Source organism: Herpailurus yagouaroundi, unplaced genomic scaffold, assembly GCF_014898765.1.
Source record: "Herpailurus yagouaroundi ecotype Mexico unplaced genomic scaffold, PumYag 141, whole genome shotgun sequence".
Taxonomy (NCBI): domain Eukaryota; kingdom Metazoa; phylum Chordata; class Mammalia; order Carnivora; family Felidae; genus Herpailurus; species Herpailurus yagouaroundi.
The window spans coordinates 17,423,995-17,431,525 of record NW_024412396.1 but is presented as its reverse complement, the minus strand read 5'-3'; the positions used below and the strand labels follow the sequence as shown (position 1 = coordinate 17,431,525).

The following is a 7,531-nucleotide window of genomic DNA, read 5'->3' as shown; positions in this document are numbered from 1 at the left end:
AATAAGAACAAGTACCCTCAGTATATTAGAAATAACAATGAAGCCCTAAAAGACAGAAAGCAGGTGGAGTTGGAAGTATGAAGAAAAGCGTGGTCCCAACACACACACACACACACACACACACACACACACACACACACGCACACGCACACGCACACACACACACACACGCACACACACACAACCAGAAGCTGAAACAAGATGAAAAGATGCCAAGTGTACTCCAAACTCTGTAATGGCAAGCACTGATGGCAGATGACAGCCTGGGAAACTACTCGAGTTACTGTTAGAAGAACCACATTTAGTGTAGCCACATAGGTCAGCAACTCTGGGGCAGGTTGCTCTATCACGGTCACAAATCTTTCCTTTCTCTGCATTCACACCCCTGCAATGTGATATTCAAATTCCTTCTATCAAGAAGTGAACTCTATTTCACTCCTTGAATCTGGGCTGGCCATCTGACTTGCTTTGGCCAATGGAACATTAGCAAATATGATGGAGACAAGGCTTAAAAGTCTTTTTCTCTTATTGTACTTATAACTGAGAAAACCCTATTTCTTTAGCATGGCTTGCTAAAGAAATAAAAAGTGGCTTCATGGAGGAGAACCAAGGAGTTCAACCAACTGCCAGACATGTAAGTGAGACCATCTGAGACCAGCCAGCCTCCGACCAACCCACCAAGTGACAGCAGAACACCAGAATCACAGAACTATCTGCTGGCCACAGATGCACAAATGAGAACAGCAGAGAAAAAAACAGAGCCAGCCCAGTTGAGCTACCTAGCCCACCCACAAAATTGTCAACTAAGTAACTGTGCAATTATATCAAGTTGCTACATTTTAGAAAGGTTTCTGGTGTTGCTACAACCATAGATAACTGACACAAACTCCCCTTCTACTATTTCACCACACAACACACAGCAAAATCATCTGTCTCTGGCAAGAATAGCTAATGTGAATGCAAATCTTGCCAAGCAAAGTCAAGGTAACTGGCAGCTGGTAACATCAATGAGAAACAGAATATTACAGTCAGAATAATGGCTCCTGGCTCACCCTTCCCCACAATAAATGAAGCAAGCTGTGGTAAACAGAAGCAGCATTTACTGGGTGTCCACAAGGACTCTTAAATACAAAAAGATGAGCACACAACCAAGAATCCTCAAAATATTAACAACACAATAAAAGAGAAGCACTAAAGAACAGAAGAAATATGAGCACATGAACTCAGTAAGAATAAATATTAGAGGGAACATAAAGTAAATTTAAAAGAAATTTAATTAATAATTTTAATGAAATAAGAAAAGACACACTATCCATGAAACAAGATCAGGCTATGAAACAGAACCAACTACAGATCTTGCAAATGAAAAATAATGATTGTCAAAATAAAAACTCAATAGATGAGCTGCAGACAGTAGCTATACTTGTGGTGAGCATAGCATAATGTATAGAGTTGTTAAATCACTGTGTTGTATACCTGAAATGAATGTTACATTGTGTGTCAACTATACTTCAACAAAAACAAAAGAAACAAACAACAACAAAAAAAAAAGACGGGCTGGGAAAAAATGAATCAACACAACTAAAAATTAATGATTCCAAAGTATCACAAAAGGAACAAAAAGATGAAATGTATAAAAATTTTTAATTAGATAATACTAGTATATCAATGTTAAAACCCTTATTTTAATTCATTGTAATATGATTATAAAAGAGAATATCCTTGCTCTTAGGAAACTCACTCTAAAGTGTTTTTAGGGGTAATACAGAACCAACTCTAACTTAGTCTCAAATGTTCCCCACCAAAAATCATACACATATAAAGAGAGAGAGAATGGTAAAGTAAATGTGGTGAGAGGTTAACAGTTTCTAAATCTGGTTGGAGGATATGCAGCAGTTCCTTGTACTGTTCTTACAATGTTCCTATAAGTTTGAAATTATTTACAAATAAATGATATAAAAATTGTAAACTACATGGAGGAAAACTCCAGAAGATCCAGCCTTCATGTACCAAAGTTCCATAAGAAATGACCAGAAAGAAAGGAACCAAGAAAAAAATCAAGAAAATAATGGAAGACACACTCTTATAGCTGAAAAAAAAATCCTGACCTTAAAACTGAAGGACCAGAGGATGAATGAAAAAGGTCTCACACCTGGATACATTTTTATATAAGTTTAAACCACATTTATGTATAATTTAAGGATAAAGTCAAAAAGGTAAAAGGAAAGATGGGGCAGGGGGATTATTCACTGAAAATAAAAATCGGGCTGGTATCACATGTCACATCAACTCTAGATTCAACAAGATACTAGATAAATATCTTCAAAGTTCTAAGTGAAAATTATTTTGAAACTGAAATTTTCTTCAGGCAAAATATTACTCAAATATGAAGGCAAAGTTAAATTTATTTTCAGATTATCAAGGATAAAGAAACGTTATCTCCTATAAGCCCTCCATAAACATATGTGGTATAGCAAAACAACACATTGTACACTTTAAATAGATATATTTTACTGTAACAATGTTATAAGTGGATTGTTGATAAATGGACCAGGGTTATGTATGAAGGGAACATTAGAGGAACCAGCGTGATGGGAATACAAGACATCTTTGTATTTTCTTTGGAAATCTTCTGTAAACTTAAAACTATTTGAAATAAAAAGTTTAAACTATTAAATAAATACATAAATATACATAACTTTTATTTATCAATTATACCTTAGTAAAGCTGGGGTTGGGGGTCAATATGTGAATGTCAGAAAAACAAAAAGAATCTAAGAAATGGCAAAAAAAATAGATCAGCAATGAAATCAATAAAATATCAACTAAATAAATTTTAATGTTAACTAATAAATGGCCTGAAACTATGATCTCAGATGATCTCAGCATGGAAGGGAGATACCAGGAGGAGGAGGAGGTAGATAAAACAAAGAGTATTCCCTGCTTTCTTCAGAAAGGATATATTTGCTGGTTTATTTTATATGTTGATAAAAAAATGTATGTTTAAGTGTATGCCTTAAAAAGTAAAAATTAACCTCTAGAGTCCAGAGGAATAGAATATAATTTCCTAACCATAAGAGGAGAAAAACAGAACACAAATATCTTGATCAAAACAAGAGCTGAAAATTGGGAAGATTAAAAAAAATAAATAATTTGGACTATATAAAACATACATTACAAAGTAACGTGGCAAGAATGATCCCAAACATATTAACAATGACAATACATGGCAAACTAGGTAAATTACTCTATTAAAAGTGGAAAGTCAGGGCGCCTGGGTGGCTCAGTCGGTTAACTGTCCACCTCTGGCTCAGGTCATGATCTTGTGGTTTGTGGTTTCAAGTCCTGTACAGGGCTCTGTGCTGATAGCTCAGAGTCTGGAGCCTGCTTTGGATTCATTGTCTCCCTCTCTCTCTGCCCCTCCCCTGCTCACACTCTGTCTCTCTCTCAAAAATAAATAAACATCAAAAGTAGAAAGTCATATTGCATTATTAAATCCAGCTATAAGTTGTCTGTCCCAGACACACACCAAACCAAATGACTCCGAATAAAAATACATAGATGTTAAATGCTTTTAAAAATTAAAGTGTAGGGGCGCCTGGGTGGCTCGGTCGGTTAATCATCCGACTTCAGCTCAGGTCATGATCTCACAGTCCGTGAGTTCGAGCCCCGCATCGGGCTCTGTGCTCACCGCTCAGAGCATGGAGCCTGTTTCAGATTCTGTGTCTCCCTCTCTCTCTGTCCCTCCCCTGTTCATGCTCTGTCTCTCTCTGTCTCAAAAATAAATAAATGTTAAAATTAAAAAAAAAAAAGAAGCATATTTTAAAAAAAAATTAAAGTGTAATTCTAAAAAGAGATTATGGATTCATAAATATCCTAGAACCAGAAAGGATAACTACCCAAAGGGAAAAGAAAGGCGGCCAGATGCTCTGAACACAAACGTCACCTCCCTCCCAGCTTAAGCTGGCTCCACCATTGGCAAGGGGAAGCCAGGAAATTTTTATGGATAAGAATGGATTTTATTAAAAAAAAAGAAAAGAGGGGCGCCTGGGTGGCTCAGTTGGTTAAGCGTCCGACTTCAGCTCAGGTCACGATCTCACGTCCGTGAGTTCGAGCCCCGCGTCGGGCTCTGGGCTGATGATGGCCCAGAGCCTGGAGCCTGCTTCCGATTCTGTGTCTCCCTCTCTCTCTGACCCTCCCCCGTTCATGCTCTGTCTCTGTCTCAAAAATAAATAAACGTTAAAAAAAATTTTTTTTAAATAAAAAAAAAGAAAAAAAAGAAAAGAAAAAGAAAAACAAGTACAATCTTGCAGCTGTGTAATTGTGAAAATAGATCTGAATAAAAGATTCCAAAGGCAAAAAAAAAAAGTGTACCCAAAAACTAATATATCAATTATACCTCAATTAAAAATTAATTAAAACATTTAAAAACAAAAGTAAAAAGTAATAGTAATCAGACATATTATAATTAAAGGTCAAAATATCAAGTGAGCAGTGTATTTAGGATGCTTCATGTGATATAGCACATAGTCAAGATATATCATGAAATTAGGTAAAGTCTTAAAATATATAAAATCTGATAGAAATGCAAAAATAAATCTATAATCACAGTAGGAAATTATAACATTCCTCCCTCAATTCATGACAAATAAAGTACACAAAAATAAGTAAGGATATAGAAATTTTGAATAAAAGAACTTTGTTTTGAACAAACAAGTTTTGAACAAATTGATATGCAGAAAAGGACTACAGCATGATCTGCTTACCAAGTCATGCTGACCAGAATCTTAACAATGATCTTAAAATTCTTATAATTCTTCTCCCAGTGTATTTCTGGCATTGAGGGCTGTTCCAAATCAATCAGTCATATCACTGTTGGACAAATATTATAAAGCTCCACAGTGTGAGGTCTTGATGATGGCACCTCCTGCAAGTTAACAAGCACATTAGGAAAGAGGAAAGGCTTGGGTTTGAAGGAATGCAATAAAACAGCAGCAGATGGTAAAGCCATCGTTTGACACAGAAAATTGGGAAACCAATCCATTTAAAGTAGGAAGTACAGCACGTACCCTGTATTTATTACTGAGCTTAAAATGTATAACTATAAAATGGTATGACCTTTTAAAGTCGTGGGCTCATTGAAAGCTCTGACATTTGTAACACAGCATCTGTTACAAGCCATTCATTCTTCTTTTCCTTACTACTGCACGCACAAATAACTGTATTATCTTGCTCAGCAAATCTGATTTGGCCCAAAGGAGAGTGAGTTAAAGTGATCGCAATCCATTCTGCAAAATAATTTCTAAAGGAAAAAGTCTGATTTGACCAGTGAAATCCTTGTAATAAAGAAAAAAACTAAAAATAGAACTAGACACGTCAAAATTGCTAGTCTTTCTTCCTTGGCCTCAACAATTCACCTTCCACAATTGTCCTCTACAAAATTATGAGAGCGGCTGAGTCCTACCCAAACATCTCTTAAGAAGAAAGCAGAGCCCCTTCCACACGGTCACACTGAGCTAGTACCTGCGCCTGGATACGGGCCACGACCTTAGGTGCGTCCACCGCCCGCCGCCGCCTCTGGACCATGGACCCCCGCAAAGCGAGCAAGCTTCGGGCCTTCGTGAAAATGTGTAAGCAGGATCCGAGCGTTCTGCACACCGAGGAAATGCGCTTCCTACGGGAGGGGGGGGAGGGGGGGGGGGGGGGGGGGGCAGAATACCACCTGCTACTCATAAAACTAAATCAGAAGACGATATCAAGGAAGAAAAAACAGATAGTAAGAAGACGGAGGAAAACATAAAGATAGACAAACCATCAAGTGAGGAAAGTGATCTAGAAATTGACAATGAAGGTGTGATTGAACCAGATACTGATGCCCCTCAAGAAATGGGAGATGGAAATGTAGAGATAACCGAGGAAATGATGGATCAGGCAAATGATAAAAAAAAAAAAAAAAAAAAGTGGCTGCCATTGATGCCCTAAATGATGGTGAACTACAAAAAGCCATTGACTTGTTCACAGATGCCATCAAGCTGAATCCTCGCTTGGCCATTCTGTATGCCAAGAGAGCCAGTGTCTTCATCAAATTACAGAAGCTAAATGCTGCCATCCGAGGCTGTGACAGAGCTATTGAAATAAATCCTGATTCAGTTCAGCCTTACAAGTGGCGAGGGAAAGCACACTGACTTCTGGGCCATAGGGAAGAAGCAGCACATGATCTTGACTTTGCTTGTAAACTGGATTATGATGAAGATGCTAGTGCAATGTTGAAAGAAGTTCAACCAAGGACCCAGAAAATTGCTGAACATCGGAGAAAGTATAAGCGAAAACATGAAGAGCGAGAGATCAAGAAAGAACAGAAAGGGTTGAGAAGGCTCGGGAAGAACATGAGAGAGCCCAGAGGGAGGAAGGAGCCAGAGACAATCAGGAGCTCAGTATGGCTCTTTTCTAGGTGGCTTTCCTGGGGGAATGCCTGGTAATTTTCCTGGAGGCATGCCTGGAATGGCGGGGAGAATGCCTGGAATGGCAGGAATGCCTGGGTTCAATGAAATTCTTAGTGACCCAGAGGTTCTCACAGCCATGCAGGATCCAGAAGTTATGGTGGCCTTCCAGGATGTGGCCCAGAACCCAGCAAATATGTCAAAATATCAGAGTAACCCAAAGGTTATGAATCTCATCAGTAAATTGTCAGCCAAATTTGGAGGTCAAGCATAATGCCCTTCTGACAAATAAAGCCCTTGCTGAAGGAAAAGAAACCTCGATCACCTATCGGATGTCACAATAATACAAACCACTGTACCTCTGACCTCATGAAGAAAGCTGGCGTGCTGTGAAGATAATCCCTACTCCTCTGCCCCACATGCAACTGAGACATTTTACAGTGGTTTGCTCTTAAGGTTTTCATTCAGATGATGTTTTCCTATTAGAAATTATAAACTTTAAACACTTTTTAAACCTTAAAAATCTTTAAAAACATATTACAAGGGTGTGTTAATCCCTTAAAGAAAGGAGAGAGAAAAGCAGAGATGATGGTGACTCTAAAAGATTTCACACAAAACTATCAATTTGTTCTACCAAATATTGTCCCCAAGATCATAAAAGAAACTTGTGTATCTGCATGCCAACAGTATGACTATTAAAACATTTGAGTGAGGTAAGAGTAGAAAATTTTTGGATTGAAAGGAAGACTCTCAAGCATTGACAAGTGATAACATACATCTACATTACCCCAGGATGCGTTTACGCTGATGGATATAGCACATCTTTGATAATCATTTATAAAGATTTGTTTTTAAATTATGCAACATAAGAGGTTACTGTATTAGTAACCTATAATGAAATACCACAAATTGAGTGGCTTAAACAACAGAAATTTGTGGTCTCAAAGTCTGGTGGCTGGAAGTTCAGTTCAAGATATCAGTAGGGTTGTTGCCACCTGAAGCCTGTAAGGAAGAATGTGTTCCATGCCTGTCTCCTAGCTTCTGGTGATTTCCTGGCAATCTTTGGTGTCCATTGGCTTGTACCACATCAC

General features: G+C 37.9%; 1 pseudogene; it reads left to right on the top strand.

Moving 5' to 3' along the window:
- The first annotated feature begins 5,569 nt into the window (after positions 1-5,569).
- LOC121031690 (hsc70-interacting protein-like) lies at positions 5,570-6,752 on the top strand (annotated as a pseudogene).
- Positions 6,753-7,531: the final 779 nt, after the last annotated feature.